Source organism: Colletes gigas, unplaced genomic scaffold (assembly GCF_013123115.1).
Source record: "Colletes gigas isolate AHSC1104 unplaced genomic scaffold, ASM1312311v1 Colletes_gigas_Sc00020, whole genome shotgun sequence".
Classification (NCBI taxonomy): Eukaryota; Metazoa; Arthropoda; class Insecta; order Hymenoptera; family Colletidae; genus Colletes; species Colletes gigas.
The window spans coordinates 3671171-3689682 of NW_025106649.1; the positions used below are offsets into that span (position 1 = coordinate 3671171).

Genomic DNA, 18512 nt, shown 5'->3' on the forward strand with positions numbered 1-18512 from the left:
TCGGACACGGAGCTTCGCACTCGCTACGATCGGCCGCGTTGTGTGCAACCCTTGTCGTGAAATCGTCGTGAAAACCCTGGGGGCATCGTGTTTCCTCCGATTTCGTCGCGTTTGTGCCCGTTCTGTGCTCTCACGGAAGAACCGTCGTCGATACCGATCAGTGATCACCGTTTGTTTGTTTGTTTGTTGTTATCGTTGCAGCAGTTATCGATTTCCGTTCTCTGGATCGAGTTCTTCGACTGTGCGCCTAGTTTTTGGTGGTGAACGACGATCACTGTGAACGAATCAGTGCGACCAGTGTTTACGAGGACCGGACAATTGGGAGCGGGCTCTAGGGATTCGTGTAACGAGGGTATCTTCGTCGGTGAGTCGATCTTTAATCTTTGAAATGCTTCAAATTCGCGTGTAACGTTAAGAAGTTATCTTCTGACCTCTTTCCACCCAAACAACGAGGATGTTTCTCCATCGATCCGCGGTTCGATCGATCGCTTCTGGCCAAGAGAAACCGCCGGGACAGGTCGACAAGTAGACCAACGTGTTTACGAGAACATATTGGAGCAGATCGCGGTATCTTAAACTGGTAGCTGTTGTCTCGATGGTTAAAAAAGTTAACGAGCGTCGCAGGAGCGTGTATCCAGACAGCTGTTCGCGTACGTCGAGCGCCAATTGCATCCAATAAGTCGTCGACACGAACTTGGCGCCGTTCGCGTTCGTTCGCGCTCGAGAACTCGCATTGAAATCACGACCTTTCGCGGGGTCAAGTGTTCGGGGCCGAAAGTGTTTCACCGAAAATGTCCTCCGGGGAATGTTGATCGATATTCATGGCCTCTGCAAATAAACAGACTACGTTTCTACGTTTATATTTGCTCGAATATTAATTCCTTTTTTCCAGATATTATAAACGTTGCACAATGTTGTGAGTCGTTAACCTCGTGGTTGGTTCGGAGGAAGAAACGGAATCGTAAGAGAAAATTGCGTGTCATTAGCATAATTGCGAAGCGTAGCAGCGAGTACGGACAAGGTTCAGAAATTTCACGAACGAACAACGACCTAGGGCAAGGGTATTGGCGAGCACTTTGGACCGTTGCCCTCGTGGCTGGTCGGTCGCGCGTGTTTTTGGTCCTCGAGCGGTTTCGTTCTTGGAAACCTGTGGCGCTTCGCGGAAACCAATCGGCTCCGGTGACTTTGGCCAAGACGGTACCGGACCGTGGCAATTCTTTTGTTCGACAAATTGGACGCGGTCGTATCGTGTTTACGCAATTTAAACGGCGCACCGTGACATCAATGTTTACAAAACGTCGAAACCGTCGCGTACCTCTGCCCGTGAAAGGATTTTTCGAGCAGAGGCCTGTCGTTCGGAACGAGTTCTCGGAGATTAATGCGCGCCTTTTTCCGCCTGTGCGCCAGACATTGCGAAAATACTCATGAATGCTGATCAGCCGACTAAATTGGGGCTCGAAAGCATGAAATTCGGATGCAGCCAGCCATCGAATCGTCGAAATCGACAGCAAAATTTTCTGCATTGATCGTTGACCAGTCTTGGACAAATTTTTATCGATATCAAATTTTATTAGATTCTCGAACGGTGATTACGGAATAACGAACCAACAGCACTTGGATTTCTTTCTTAGAAACCATAGAAATATATTGTTTCAAACGAAGGAATAATAGTAACGCCTGACAAATAAGTGCAGCCTCTCGGTTGAAAATAATTTCCCAACGGCATCGTAAACATTTCCAAATATCTTAGCGTGCAATTCGTTGCGTCGAACGTCGATGGTTCGCAATAATATTCAGTCACTTCATCGCTAGTCATTTCGTTTGCGCGTTCATGGAGATATAATAATTTGCATCGTGTCTCGGTGGAAAATTAGTATTCTATTTTTACAAATTTCGTTTCGTTGATATTTAAATCTGTTTCGAGAAAAGACGCAATACAGTGTCAGCGTATTCCAGCTTTAGCTTATGCAACGAGTCGTACGTCAATCGCAGCATCCTAGTTTCACCTTAGAAATCATCGAAATATCTCATCGAAAGCTGCTAGATATTTTTCGTCGAACAACGTACGTGTGCAGCATTGCCTTGAAATCCTTCGCTTATCCCAAAGAAGGCTTTGTCGAGTAATAAATCTTCCGCTTAAACTCCTCTTCTATCGAAAAGGAGTCGAACTTTTTTCTCCTCGCGAAATTGGTTTTTTTCGAGCTATCGGGCAGAACAATTACCCCGTACTAAATAGATTAAAGGATCTCAGTTTTACTCAGTCAGCCAACGTTTATAATTAATGAACTAGTTTTCTTAGAGAACATAGTGCTACGTCATTATGTCTACATCTTGTCATTAACGGAGGCTTAGCATTAAGTCGAACCATTCCAGCCTTGATTTAGAATACAATGTATCGCTACGTCGATGGTTAGAGACGTTTTGCAATCAGAGAACATTAGTGCATTAAATTGTTGCGTCCACGCCGTGTCATTAAAAAAGTCCCATTCCATCGAGCGATTCGGAATTACGTAATTGGCGCTTCCTTTTCCTCGAACGATAGAGCAGCCGTTGAAAAATATCATTTCGCGAGGTGGACACGAAAAATCGACGCGAGAATTAATATTGTTCCTCGTGTTGTCGTTGGAATTCCAAACATTTGACTATTTTTACTCACATCGAGGAAATACGATCGTAGAAAATTGGGTCGAAGAAAAAAATACAAGCCTGCTTTAGAGACCGAGTTTATTCCGAGATACGTAGTTCTCTGTTATTCGTAAATCAGAATATTAAAAATCTCGTTTAATATCGAACGTACGTCTGAAATAACTTTCGGTCATACTTTATTTTGGAGTAATTAAAATTCACCGTTTGCAGAATTTTTAAGGAACCGTTATTCTGCTATTGTCGATGAAACTGTGATGTAAACATGGTCGAACGAAGCAACTTTGAAAGTTCGAAAAAAAGGTTTTCCATTCCCGCGCAAAAAGAGAGCGGTTTCGGTGACTGTCGCGGAACCGGTATTCGCAGAAGGTCTTTCTCGATCGTATAAAGAGGAGATCGGGTCTCGATTCCCGTAGCGCATCGTCGAGAGAGACTCGATCGCGTCGTGCAAGAAGTTGACTGACTCGCGCGACCGCTCCTCTTTTGTCGACGTTCCAGATCACGTTCGACCGGATTTCTGAAGGACTGCTCGCTAATGTCGAAGGCTTGGCCGCGGTATCGATGTCCACGGTTTATCTATCCTCCATTTCGATTCGTCTTATCGCCCTGACGCGCTCTATCGTCTCGCCATTTGCTATCCGGTGCACTTGTAGCTTCGGAGCCCAAGAAATCTACAACCGACGCTCCCTCGAACGTAACGGATAGCCCCGATGCATCGCTCGAATAGCTATTTTATATCACTGAAATTAGAACGACGAATATACAGAGTGTCCAAGATTTCTGAGTAGCCTCCGTCTTTATTATCGTAACCACGACTTGGAAAATTTGGAGAAGCGAGAAGAAGCGTAAAAGTTTTTAGTCTGTTAGCCTCTTATTTTGCCACGGATCCCCTTTGAACAATTTTTTGTTGCTCGAACTTTTAAGCTGTTTAGTTTCCAGTTTTTTTTTACGGTTTCCCGGCGACAGGAAACTTTTTAACGAGTGTTTTTAATAAGAAAATACTACGAGGACTCCCTTTCTAACCCACTGTATTGTGTAATTCTTTTTTGTTCCGAGAGGAACCCCCGAGAGATCCTCGAATTCCAATTTGAGAAACACTGGCGTAGATCACAATCATTCGAATTTCATATGTTTTCTCGATTTTCATAAGTACTTGGTACTTAGGAGAACAAACAGGGATTTGCAATTTTCGAAAGAAGCGTCAAATAAATATTCAAGTGACTATTACGAACACGCAATATCCCGATTTAATTGGTATTAATTTAATATAATGATAATACCGTACAACGTTTCACAGCTTGACGCTCGTGCGAAAGTGCCCAGGCGGTGGACAGAAGTCTCAGTATGAAACTCGCTGCCGCCAAGACGTTAAAATTCATTATCGTTAAGTCGAGTTGACAGCGGCGCGCTGCATTTATTTTCTTCGCGATGCAGCTTCGCGAATCGAACAACACGCTCACGAACAATCTGCATCACGTTTCGTGCAATTTCTTAAAAATAATATTCGTAGTGATCGAATTAAAATTTATCATTCTTTGCTTCGAATTTATATACGAGAAAAAATCCCTTAAATTGCCAACGTCCGATGCAATGTAGTGGTGCAAAATGTATAGAAATTTGGCGAGCACTGTATGCACTGCGAAATATCGACGTCATAACGCACGTGTTCCCGTGCCGCGTCGAAAGTCATCGGCGTTCAAGGATTACCGACAATTTACCTCACGTCGTTTCGATGAAGCGAATAATAACAGTAATGCCAGCCACGGCGAACGGAGCGTGGCTGGTGAACCTTCAATCAAAGCAACCGACATTTTTCCTCGCAAATGGCGGCTGTCGTTCGGAGCGCGCCGACTCGCCCCCGTGAAAAAGGAATCGTTCACCGTGCTCCGCGTCGCGCCCACTCGCTCGACCCACGATCGGGCTCAATGTCTCTGCAACAAAATAAAAGTAGCCGAAACACCTCCTTCTTGCACCTTCGAGGGGCAATTAATTTTATTTGAAATCTCCAATACTTACGGTGCTCGATAAACAAAAGCGATGAAAATCTTTGGAGAAGGGCTAGGAGGCAAGTTTCTCGATCATCAGGTTTCTTCGCAAGGATGCGAAAGCTCGTCGGGGACGGTCATGTCTATGCAAATGTCGTGTTTCGCGTCGTCTGGTCGACGGATCTCCTCGGTCACGATCTCGGTCAAAGGAAAACAAACGCCACTCGGAAACTCTCCGTAGAGGTTTCGCGACACCGAGGATCGAGAGATCGTCGCGCGTCGAAGCGGAGCGTATTTAAGCAAATCGCCGTCCCGTGTCTCGCCCGCGGCGACGCTACGCTGTGTATAAAGCGACAATCAAAGCGACGCCGTGTCTCGAAAAGTCGGTACGAGACAGCCGAATCTCGCGTTATTTTTCTCGCGTCTTCCCCGGAAATGAATATCGTCGTCGAGCTGAGCACAAGACTTAAGGGAACGATCCGTGCTAATTTCTAATAAAAATACCAGCTCCTCGCGATATCTTAGCTTCGTCAAATTTTATTAGCCTTCTCGTAGCAGTCCGAACCACTGGATCTTCATTGATAAGATGTAGAATTATTATTTGGTAGGGTGAAAACTTGGGTCGGTGCCTCGGTGAAAAAGCACATATTTTGTTGAGATGACAATTCCCCCGAGGATGCTGAAGTTGATTGTCTGTTAGAAATTTTAATAAAATGCTTTGGAGTGCACAGGTTCGAGACGTCGAGCTTTAAGATTGAAAAAACTAGATTTGACAGAAGTGTTATTCTTGAATGTGGCCGAGGAAAGCAGCCATTGGGAGCAGAGAGCACGTTCTTCGGTCTGAGCGCGTGTCGACGAGTCCGTCCGTGCGTAGGCCGTTGCATCGTGCTGTCTGGTGCATAAACTCGGATGCACTCGCCGTGGCGGGTTTCAGCCAGGATGAACTCTATTGTGCAGACGATAGCTTGTATTTGATTGCAACTTGCGGGAAAACCGCGTTCCGTGCTCGCGCCGGGATGACTTTTTCGATCGACGGGTTTACTATTTGAACCGCGAACGTTTGATCGAACACGCCCGGGAATACGTAAATTGCGAAAATAAAAACGACTTTTCGACATCTCGATTCCTGTGGTTTCGGCTGTAATGTGTTGCACGATTTTTTAAAACTTTAATTATAAATTATTCGAGCGTAAGCCCAATTGCGACATAACATATTTATTGCGCTTTGGACTCGCTTCGTTTAAGCATAAATGGAAATATACATTTTGAATGCGTCCGTTTTCAGTTTACAGTTATTGACAGTCATTATTCTCGTTATTATAATTACAAATAGCGCGTCGTATCGTATAGAAATCTCAGTTTCCCCGTTAGCAAAAGCCCGGGAAGGTTGATATTTCATCCAAAGCGCGAAGCGAACGAAAATTGTGCGAGTTGCAAACCGATACCGGGCAAACTATCTGCGTCAAATCGCTCGGAAAAGCAACACAGCGGTTTGCAACTTGGTTCGAACTCGCATTTATCGATACCCCGACGAGGAAACAATGGATCGACGATGGGGAAAGCAAAGATTCGTCTTCCGTTCTGGGAGACAGGCACAAAGAAAATCGAAAAGGATAGAAATTATCGCGTCCTGGATGACTGCCCTAATCGACCTATCCAGGTCAATTAGCTGTCCATCTCTCCGAGTCCAATATTCTAAATGGCCGCCGCCTATACGGTTTACTTCACGTGCTCGTTCGCCAGGCTGCTTCGCTCCGTAGACTTTGAATTATAACTTCGAACAACGGTACGGACGTGGTTAAGCGCGAACAAAAATTCCTATAAAAATACCTAGTAGCACGGCTTTAATTTTTACATTCCTCTCGACTTTTCTTACGCTTAGATTAGTCCAGGATTATATTATACGGCATCTTTCACCTTTCCAAGGCGCCAATTTGCCCGGAGCCTCGTCCATCACTCTGTCATCCGTCACTTTCTCCTGATTAATGCGAATTCCACGCGTCGACTCGCGGCGTAATAAACCCCCTGTCGTTATACCGGAAAAGAGATATTCTCGTTCGCGGGGGCGGTTCCACGATGCTCTGTTTTCCGTGTTTTCCGGGGGGCACGTGTAACGAATTTCGAGGCTCGAAAGCGACAAGCTCGTTAAATATATTGTAGCTCGGTTCGGCGCGATTGCGAAACAAGCACAAGTGGTATCGATTAGCCCGTGTATGGATATAGATGCAGAGGCGACACGACGAGCCAGAGGCGTGCAAGCTGTTGCATTCTGGTGCATCCACGTTCGGTGCAGCTGGCCGTGAGTCCGCGCGCGCACGTGGGGGACCCGTCAAGGCGCCATTCATAATTTACGGCCCTGGATGGGATATAATAATCGAATAAAATTATCAGTTTCGCGGCTCACACCCTCCTATCGACTGCTAATAAGACCATTAACCATAAAATCGCGCTGATCTGTCGAAAGAGGCTTCGAAAGTTTCTTCTCATCGTGACTTAGTCTTGCTAGTTAAAGTTTGATCCACCCCCATTCGTTCCTCTGTATTTATTTTTCTCTGGAGGAAGTATGTCAAGCAGGATAAAGGGGCGAAATTCAATCCTTAAGTATGTCATAATAATATAACCTACCCCAATTGTTTCTGAGAATGGGGTTGCAGAATCCTCGATTTTCCAGGTGGCTCGTTGAATTAATTCCCAGCGATCTTTGATTTCTTTCCTCGACGGGCGTCTTTTGTTGCTTTTTTGCGCGCGCGAGGGAAAGATTTTTGGCACGGAGTATCGTTCGTGTTCGGTCCCATCGATCGGCCACACTTTTCGAAAGGGCGCGCGCGCGTGTTCACGAGAATGAATCGATGTGCAATAGCATTCGCGGTCGATGTGCACGCACGGAACTGCAACGCTTCGTAACTTCGTCTTCAGCGATAATCCAGTGTTTCTCAAACGGGACATCCTTGGATGTTTGCAACAATAGAGAAGCTTTAAAATTTCTGCACGCAATTTTGAATCACGTCAAGCTCGTTGAAACGAAGGCAAATACGTTTTCGATAACATTATTAAAGATATAATTATTCCAGGCAGTTTTAATCGAAAGCTCGATAACGATGTTTCAATATTATATTTAAACGGTATTAAATAAATCCCGGTAAACTTTTCCACGGTTATATTTATGTATTGCTTCCGTAAACAATTGCAGGGGAGGTTTAAATTGAAACATATAAAAGCATTCGCGTTGCATAAAAACTTCCGACTCGGGGGCCGAAATTTTTGCAGAGAACAGTTTTAAAGTACATTTTTATTATAATTTAATATATACTCCAGAGGGTTAATCAAATGTTTCTTTGCATCCAGGCGTGCTTTTAATTCCGTCTCGACCACTCTCGTCGTTCCCCATCGACGGTTTTAATTTATTAACAGGGAAACACGAATTCGTCCGCGTATTTAAAAATTTTTCGATGCTTTATTCGTTCGCTGCAGAGACCTCTAATTATATTTGAATTAAACGTACCGAAAATGTGACAATTTAAGACGCCACTTAGAAAACGCAGCATGCTAAACCAAGATCAGAGACGCCACAAATAATTCCAAAGCGATTACAGTGGCAGTGGAAATATAACAAATGTTCCACAAACGCATCGTAGTTTTATCAAGAAAGGGGAAAACAATATCAGTGATTAATCATTTTTCGCCCGTGTAAACTTGCCTCTACCAAAGAAGCAAAAGCTTTCGTAGCAACCTGAGGCTGTAGCAAAGAGGGTGGACGCACTCTGAATTATTCAGTGGAACGCAATCTTGCTTAAGGAGAAAGAAAGTCTCGCAAAGAACGCAGTACTCGATTTATCTCTGTAAAAACTGCGGCTAGAAAACCAGTACCTATAAAACTGTTTGGGATATCAATGTTGAGAAAGCAAGACTCTCACCAACAGTCTATACGGGGTGTTCTCTACGAATGGTATTTTCGAGCTCGACACCGTTTACCCTTTGGCGTTTCCGGGATTCGATGGGGTTAGAAACGCATCCTCGGGGTACCGTGTATTTTAATATCGAGCAACGTCGATTAGAGACGGAAAATGTTATTAGAATATCGCGTCTCTGAAGCTCGACGCAATTTACTTCGACCCGATGCGTTCTCGACAAAAGTCCCCGCCCGTTGTCGGGCGTCGTTGGAAAGCAGTTTCATAAAATGGGAACGCGCGAAACGAGAATTCAGGACGAGCGTCTCTCTCTTTCTCTCTTTCTCTCCGTCAGCTCTTATGCAGACACGTGACTTGGAACAGACTCGCGGATCAGCGACGGTGGGACAGAAGTTTCGAAACTCCGTCGAACTTGTCCGTACCGGAAGTGCTAGTATCGCGCGATCGGCATCCGGGACGATACTTGACTTTACGGTGGAACTTTGCGTACCATCAACGATCGCGTTTACACAGCTGCTTTCGACCACCTCGTTTCCTTCTTTCTCGTCATGTTGCATCGATTACTAACACTTTGGACGACGCCTCCGTGTTTACTCGTTTGTAAATTGCAACTACCCAACTCCTACGATCCAAATAAATTTTTTAAATCTCTTTCGAGATTCTCGAGTTTTCAAGTTACAGGCTCGATCCAGCAGTAATTCGCGACTGGACAGCATATAATTAGCAGTTGTTTAAGCCCAATAAAATTGATACGAAAGTATCCGTCGTTGCATTTAATGATACACCATGGAAGATACTGATAAAACGCGTATTTAGACGCGCGTTATGTAGATGATATTCCACCGGGACCAGTTTACCATAAATCGCGGTTCCGTAATGACTCCGTTTCGGTCCTCGAGTTTTTGTTCTCTTATAAAATTACCGCGGAGGACCGTGAAAATTAGTGGTCGACATTTTCGAAATAAATTCGCGGGGAACGTTTGGAACGTTCGATGTTTTGATTCTTTCGCGGTGACTGTACGCAACGGTGAAACCGCGAGATTATTGTGGCGAGACTGCACAGCGATTAATGGTGACTGTAACTTTTCGAGGAAGGTCTTTGTCGAGAAACCGTGGTTCTCTATTGGCGTCGTAAAAATCTTGTACTCTCTCTTTGCGTATCCATACGATTGTCAAAATTAAATAAAATGGAAGCTCGTTAATTTAAAATTAATTATCCAGATGGAGCGTACGATAAAATCAGCAAGAGATAAATTGAATATTATTAACCGTGACGGTAACGTACGTGCACAGGGGATTTTAAAGTCAATAATTTTTTGATTTATAACGCATAGTCGAGCGCGTGTACCGTGCACGCTACCAGCCAAAAGTATCGATTTTTCTCTCTTCCGCAAAATTTTTTGTAACTTTTCGAATACCGTGGATATTCAAACAGGTATTAAATCACGACATATATTTTTATTTGGAATTTTCTACTAGCGGACGGCTGGAAAAAAGGCTGGAAGGTGGTTTTTCTAGCTCAAAGCGTTCATTTTGCGACGCGGTGGAAAAACGACGAGCATCCCGAGGCACGTGAAAAGGGTAATATCGGGCAGATTTTGGTTCGAGCGGTCGCTCTCTTATAAAACCTATACTTCATTCGACGAGCGTCGTGTATCAACACGTGGGTACTTATCGGCGTCGAGTTGCCTGCTATCGGCGGTCTTGGAATACCGAAATGAAGTCGCACTGGCTTCCGGGGGGGTTCTCATAACAGCAGCCAAATGTAATTCCCGTTATTGCGTTGGATTTCCCAGACAGGGTCGCTGCTCCTTGGAGAAGATTCAAGCTCGTCGATTTCGTTCGTTTAACTTGTTCGAGATGCTCGAAAAAATATGAAACATAATAGAAATCGTCGAAGGAGTCGAAAAAAAAAATAGTAGCATAGCTTCCTCCGTTGAACAGGTCAGTCGATGGTTCCCGAGATCGAAGTACTACAACTACGCGAAAGTTTCTCGCATTAGCGAAAAACTTGTGATGTTAGAGTTCAAAGGGCGCTTCTTCTGGCCTTTAATGAGCTTCTCAAAGGCTCTCTTACTTCTGTTTTAAAAATAGCAATTGGTTTTTTATTTCGTAAATCGAATCAGAATTTACAAGTTCTCATGAAAAATCAACGAACGAGCGAATTTTCAGCCTGAATCGAGTACTATTTCGGACGTTTCGAGGTTGTTCGATCGGTCGTCGGAGAATTTTGTTCCTCGAATTTTCTTTTCCCCTTTTAGGATTCAAACGGGCGACCGGCAGACGCATCGAAGACGCGAGATGCGGGTTATAAAAAGTGCAACGAAACGGTTGGAAACCTGTTTCCCTCTTGTCCGAAAGGCAGCGAGAAATGTAGGACAAAGCGATAAAGTAAATCATTCGCGCGTAGCTGCGAGAGACACGAGACTGCGACGATAAAAGCGGGGAAACAGCGAGCCCGCGACGAAGATTGCCGATATATTATTACGCTTTTTACGACTCTTTTCACGCGTTCGCGCATCGATTTCTCCCGCCCTATCTGTATGCACCGGAGGCTCGATGAAATATGCAGAGGAACGGGGGAAAAATCTCAAAACCGATCTCTGGGAAAAGTCGGCTAAGCGAAAGAGTTCTGCTTTTATCGTCGTTTGATTATGCAGTGTCAAGGCCGCTCTAACAATCTTCTTCGATTGAAATTCGTTGAATAATCCATGAGATTGTCTCACGGTTTAATAGTTCCTAGGATATCGGTGCTCCCGATTTAATTGGTAGCTGGTTTTAATCACATCAATTTGCCTTTTAATTGTTATGCGATTAAAGTTTAGGGTTTAATAACCGCTTGCTGGTTGCATTGTTTCGCAAATTTCGTTTTTCTCATTCCGTTATTCCCTGATCGAGATTAAGAGCGCCTCTACGCTCGTCCGATAAGAAAATTGAGTAAACAACAGGGAAATAAATTGCGCCGCGGGGGCGTACGCGTCGCGGGAATTGTCCCTTGTCAGAGGAAAGTGGAACATAGGGAAATCTAATGTACCGTCGTTACTTTCGATCGATTACGGGGGCTGCTTCCTCGCGCACCCGGTAATAACGTAATTTGCGGTTCCTGAAAGTGCATCGTGGCACTTGACGCGCGCACGAACCGTTGCTCCTGATGCACTTCGACGTTGCACCCGTCAAACGAGGCGTGATTCCCTGAAAAGTTGAAAATATCGCGCCCAAATTATAGTTTGCGATGCAATTATTGCAATTTAATAAACGAAGATACGAGAGATCGTGTAATTCTAGGAGACTATGATCGATAAGGGGATTAAATAAAATTTGAAGAATGTAGGTAACGGGTACGCGAACTCGGGTTAAGTAGAATGTGGACGTCACGATGTCTGACCCGATACGACTCGCAATTTCTCATACGATTGATCTTTGATTGTCCAGCGCATTATAGCGCGCCCAGCGACTCCCAACAATCAAGAACGGGCACGTGTTAATGATTTCGTAACCGATTACGCGTATCGAATGCTTCGAACAATTGACGAATAGACTGATATATTGTATTCTACGATGATCAAGTATCGACATTCGTTTGTACTATCACAGACGAGGTATACGAGTAGACCTCATATCCAATGTGTTTTTTTGGCCCATTTTTATGAGGCTCTAGAGACCCATTACCAACAGGTTACACAAATGAACACAAGAGGAAATGAGACAGAAAATGAAATTACAGAAACATTTCAGGCCATAGATTATATTTTCGATTAGGAATTTTTTTCTCGAAAGTATGTAAGATTTCGGTGGTATGTATATTCACCGAAAATGATTGTAATTGACCCCCGCAGCTAGAAATAATTTTTTTTTATCGATTTGAAATTTGTTTTTTTCGCCGAAAAATGTAGGCACGAGAAGGATCACGAAAGGCCATAAAGTGAAAGGTCTACTCCTATACCTCGTCTGTGGTATTATGTCACGCGTGTACGTGTACCGTTTGCCATTCTACGTTCGATTAACAAAGAATGCTCGTACGTTGAATACCAAATACGAGACAGTTTCATGTCCCGTTTATCACACTTTGCAAATACGATTTTACATAATCTAATATTTCCCCCATACCCTTGGACCGGTAATAATCCAAAGGTTGACAAACGTTTGGACGAGGTGTACAACGAACGGTCTGTCGTGCATCACGAATACGAATGCGATCGTCCGGAGACACGCCAAGATTAGGTTCACAGACGAGAGGCTGCGGGTGTGCCTATCGTCTGAAACGCGGAGGACCGCTTGGCCCTTATCAGCGTCATGCACACGCGTGTCTACACGTGCTGGGACGGTGATAAGCGCGACAAAACGTCAGTGTTCTCTCGCGAACGCCCAGAGAGGACGGGGTTCCTCTAATCGCCGCGAACACCGAGACCGTCTCGTCAGTGTCCTTAGCACCTGCGTGCTCTCGACGACGAAGACGCCTCGTCCGGACAACCAGAGTTTACGATTACATCGAGGACGGTTGTTTAACCGAGTCTCGACACCCAGGAAAAGCGACTTTTCCCTGTGTTGATCATCTTTGACCTTAATTTTTTCCGACTACTATACTCGTACGTTTCAAATTCCCTCGCTTATTAATGATGACACATTTTAATGGAAGGTATTAGAATTAAAGAGAAAATATATGTCATGGTACGCTGTATTTCTCGCGAAGCATACTTTAAAGATGAGAACAGACGCCAAAAGCTACATACGCGTAGAATTTTTTATATTATAATTCCAACAGTCTGAACGCTCGCACGCGCGGACCATCGAGGAAAGTTTATTTACGGTTAATAAAGGATGCGTGGTTTCATTAAAAACGAGGGGAAAAATGATATCATTAAAATTTCAACTTTTTCCTCTATCAATTTTAATATTTCGTCCGCGCTCGGAAATGAGTTACAGCCTGTTCCAGTTTCGCGGTTAAAGTAATTAGCAAAACGTCGATCCAAAATGGCTGTGCGTCTCGGAACTGGATGCATCGCGTGAAATGTTTGGAGAAAACGAGGACGACACTCGAGATTCGGGTTACCAGGAAGCCTCCTTCGTCGCGAGGTCCCTCGAGAAGGATTTCTCGGTGGTTATTCGAAAGATACGCCATTCTTTATCTTTCCTTGACTTTGTAGCTGGCGGGTTTCCGCGAAATTGCGTTTCCTCTGGTTCCCCAACGACACTGGAGCGGTTGTAGATCTTGTTCAGTGCAAGGCAATTTGCATAAGAGAGCGCCAACGCTCTCGAGAGTTTTGTTCGCCTAATCCGGAATGAATTTCGTCGGTATCGTACACAGAGAACGTTCAACCGTGAGAATAACCGTGATTTGCGGGTCGTTTCAACGTAACCAGGTCTCGAGATAACTCATTCCGGGTGGAACGTTTTTCGTAATGCCGCGATTACGCGATGAAACACCACTAACGCGGTCTCCCGTCCACTGTCACCACACGTGGTGGGTCAGAATGCTTTTCGTCTGACAAATATTGCACCGTAATAGTCGAATCGTGACCCTCTTGTACACACTTTTTTATCGATACAGGACATAAGTTTGGGTCGTTGAGAAAATGCAGCGACGTCATGCTCGAGTTCCTTGACTCGCAGCTGCGAGAGTTATGAATTAGGGGAAGCGGGGACACGCTATACACGATTGCTTGTTGACTGGGTATCGATCGAAGTTGTAATTCCATGAAAAAGAAAAGTCTCGATGCTGTTGCAAGCGTTGCAAGACTTTCTTAACGACCCATTGCCTGACCTCGTTAACTCGAACTTTAAAATTTACTTTCGCGACCTGCGAACGCGTAATTACATTTTTATATGTTACGACGAAGGGACGAGTCAAAAGTGCGATATTAGAAGGAAATTTTGAATATTTGAACGTTACCAGGGGAAAAAATTTGACAGCGAAATGATGAAACATCGAAGAACCGTCCGTACGTGGGGAATGTCGGGTATCGTAGAATATGGAGGGCAGGAAAATATTGCGATGGAAATTTCCTAGATGCGAAGGGGCCGAGTCCGGGGAAATTGAGGTCGCAAAAACGTCGTGACCCGAACTACGCAAATTGAACGCAACGAGCGTGGTTTTCACAAGCGTTTTATAAACTGCGCGATATTTTCGTTTCTTCCGCCTCGAACGACGAACGATTTTCCTTCTTGGATAGGTAAATCGACTCGCGTATAAAGTATCGATCGAAACGTTTCGCTGAAGCGCCCTTATCGAACCGATAGTTCCAACTAGGATGCATTTTTCCAATTCGCTGAGAGCGGAGTCATCGATCCACTGAAACTTTTATTTGCCAATCAACGAATAAATCAAAAAGCCAAGTCTGAAAATGATATTTCTATTATTTTGGAATTTTCGGTAATTAATCCGCGACTGATAACGACATAATAGACACACAGAACGACCTGGATACGTGATTAACGACGACGAATGGGATTCCAGCGTTTCGTGTCCTAATTTAATACGCGAGAGCGGCTTCGACGTCGATGAAAACAGCGAGACACGAAATGTAAATGGGGAACGCAAATTCGCTGGTAACCCGAAGTACAAAGTGCTCGAGAAATTTGGAGTTAGGCGAGCGCAAAATGGTGAAGTTGAAATTTGTTTATGCAAAGTAGGAAACAGTGTCTGTCTACGCAGGACAATGTGATTGTTTACGGGTACGCGAGACAATGGTGTGGAAATGAGTTACAGCGATGTCGAAAGGATCAGAAAATAAAGGAAACGGTTCTCTCGCGGGGGCGTAGAGAATATTTCTTAAAGGTCACTACGTGCTTTCAGTTTAGAAAGAACACGTTCGAACGTGCAGAAAGTCCAGAAGTAAGATACTAAATAATATTTCTTATATCCTCGATTCTCTTTTCCACGTAGAATACCGTGTATTGCCGTCTGTGCTAGTTTTTGAACACTGTGTACACACGTAAACGACGCGTACAGGACTCGTAACACAGGTGAAAAGACACGGTCGACACATTGCTCTTTAGAAGCCCGCAGCCACGTCCGTAATGGATTCTAAAGCGGTAATTGGCAGCTCATAGCGCAGAAAGAACAATCGGTTTGCAAAAGTCGTGATATTTCGAGCCAGGTGTTCGTCGACCAGGTGCGTTTCTGTCGCGTCGAGTCTCTCTCCGAGCATCCATTCGCTTCGACTCCGTAAGACGTTTTCGCGTCTGACAGCTCATTCACGTACACAAAATGAATGGACGCCGCGGTGTGCGTGGTCGTTTTCGTTCGAGCTCTTTGCATACAACGCGTGTCGGCGATTCAGCCAGTCTGGTGCGCTTTCGATCAATGTACCTTTGCTTCGTGAAATTTCGTCGTTTCAAAGCGACCGTCGAAAAGTACCTTTGTGTGTCGTCGAAATTAATTTCGCTCTCGAACAGGACGAACACTACTGTTATGGATTCTATCGTTACGTTTCGAGATGAGATTTTCTGCTCGGTATCTTTCGCTTTTGGGACCAATTTTCTGCATCACGCGTTGTACGAATGAAAAACGAAATTAGCTACGCTTAGGCGTCGACGTTTCGTATTTCTAAATCTCCAGTTCATCGAATGAAATTAATCTTTCGGCAGAAAGTCAGAGAAATTTCTTTTTGTGGTTCGAGCTTAAAAATAATTAGTTTCTCTGCTCTTGATTGATATAACATATTCACAGATTCATTACGGTTTTACAGGGTGTTCGGCCACCCCTGGGAAAAATTTGAATAGGAGATTCTAATGGCCAAAATAAGAAGAAAATCAAGAATATCAATTTCTTGACTGAAATTTCGTTAAAAAGTTATTAAAAAATTTCAACACATTTGGTTGCGGAGGTCGATTACAATCATTCTTGATGAATATACATACCCCCAAAATCCTACCCACTTTCGAGAAAAAAATTCGGTAGGTGCTGAAATTTTTCAATGAAAAAAAAATTTGTCAAATCGTTCTAAAAAAATTATTTTCAGTTACAAGGGTTGATTAGAATCTGTTTTGGTCATTACACATATCCCCGAAATCCTACGCATTTTCGAAAAAAAAATTTCTTACCGAAAATATAATTGGAGACCAGAAATGGTTCCCCGCATGCGAATCTTTAAAACATCATAACTCCTGAACGGATTGGACGATTTTAATGTTTCAAAAAGCAAATTATGCGTATTTTGGTGGATAATATGTACAAATCGCAAAAATATTCGAAAAGTTGATCCTTGACACCGCAAAATGAGAAAACCCATAAAAACGGTCCATTTTTCAAACGGCCATAACACCTACGATAGCTCATGGATACCTACAAAAAAGTATTAGACAACATTTCCGTACAGCGTCAAACAAATTTATTAAAAATGAAAAACGAATTTTTAAGAAAAATCGACAGGTGGTACCTAAATTTTTCGACGAAAAAAAAAATTTCAAATCCTTTTGGAAAAATTATTTTCGGTTGCGAGGGTTAATTACAATCATTTTGGGTGAATGCACATATCCCCGAAATCCTATCCACTTTCGAGAAAAAAATTCAGGAAAGTGGACAAATGTTTCGACGAAATTGAATAGTTTCAAATCGTTCTGGAAAAATTATTTTTAGTTGTAGCGGTCAACTACAACCATTTTTGGTGAATACATATACCCTCGAAATCCTACGCACTTTCGAAAAAAAAATTCAAGAAGGTGAACCAATTTTTCGACATAATTGAAAAATTTCAAATCGTTATGGAAAAATTATTTTTAATTGCGGGAATCGATTACAATCATTTTTGGTGAATACACATACCCTCGAATTCCGACGTACTTTCGAGAAAAAAATTCTTAACTGAAAATATACTGTGTGACCGAAAATATTTCTATAACTTTTTAACGAAGCCTCAATCATCAAATTAGTATTCTTGATTTTCGTCTTATTTTGGCCTATAGAATCTCCCATTAAAATTTTTCCCAGGGCTGGCCGAACATCCTGTATAGTTTGCAAAGGATGACATCCCAGTCTATTGTGGAGAGATATTGAATAAATCCAAGTACGAAGTTAGTCTAGAACATAGAACACAAACAGTTAAGGACGCAAATATTTTTTCGCGTGTATTTTATATCTCTTTTATTAATATAACTATTTAAATCGCGTAGGAGGTAGATCTCCGGAGAATCGTGGTTCCTCGTGTGATTCGGATCGAGCAAAGAGCGCGCGTAGTGTTTGATCAATTTCGAAAGTCGACGGTACTTGGGGAACTACGGGGTAACCAAAATTCATAGTAAAACGCTCGGAGGCAGGCGAGGGGGGCGTCGCGACGCGTTCGAAGCGCTCGACAAACGAAAGAAACTCCGGCATCGCGAATTTGTTTAAACAGCGGCCCCGGAGCCGGTGCTGGTATATTGCGCCCGCGGTCCTTTAGCATTTGCCGCGTAATAAAACTTTTGGCTCGTTTTCCAACGGCCGCCCCCACGGCGCAAACGAAAACTTTCGTAGCGGAAACTTTAAGGTCGCGCGTCTCGCGACGTAGCCCTCCGTGCACGATGTAATCTTGCAAATGGACGGGGTTACAGGGGGCCAACAAATTGCACGCGAAATGTTTAAGACGCGCGCGGAAACGGACGACTGCGCCCGCAGATTTGGCAAACGTTGGCAACAAATTAACATAAACGTACGAGATACGCACGGAATAATATTTCTACTCGATGTTTAGAAACGAAATAATAAACATTGAATTGTTATTATTTTGTTGAATACAAATTTTCGTGTACTCAGATCATCGTTGAGCCTTTTGCAGGGCAAATGGTTTACTGGCCTTTGGTTTTAATAGCGTTATGAATAAAATTTAATTTGACCCCGGTGATCCCGGTTGTGATAATCAACGAAACAAACGCGCATATTTAATTCCGAGCATAGACTGTTCGTTTCGATGGACGATGAATCGACGTAGACGATTAGGCCGGAATTATATTCATGAGACGGGCGTGCAGCTGGCAATCAAGTTGTATCGCCCAGTATGAG

At 43.7% G+C, this 18512-nt stretch overlaps 1 protein-coding gene across 2 annotated transcripts in view; it reads left to right on the plus strand.

Annotated features, from left to right (window-relative positions):
- Positions 1-18512, plus strand: part of LOC122400918 (RNA binding protein fox-1 homolog 2-like) — a 324965-nt gene continuing 306453 nt past the window's right edge. For both annotated transcript variants that reach the window (XM_043402678.1, XM_043402679.1), the window contains exon 1: positions 1-364. The gene's annotated coding sequence lies outside the window, so the exon portion shown is untranslated. The remainder of the gene's footprint in view (positions 365-18512) is intronic.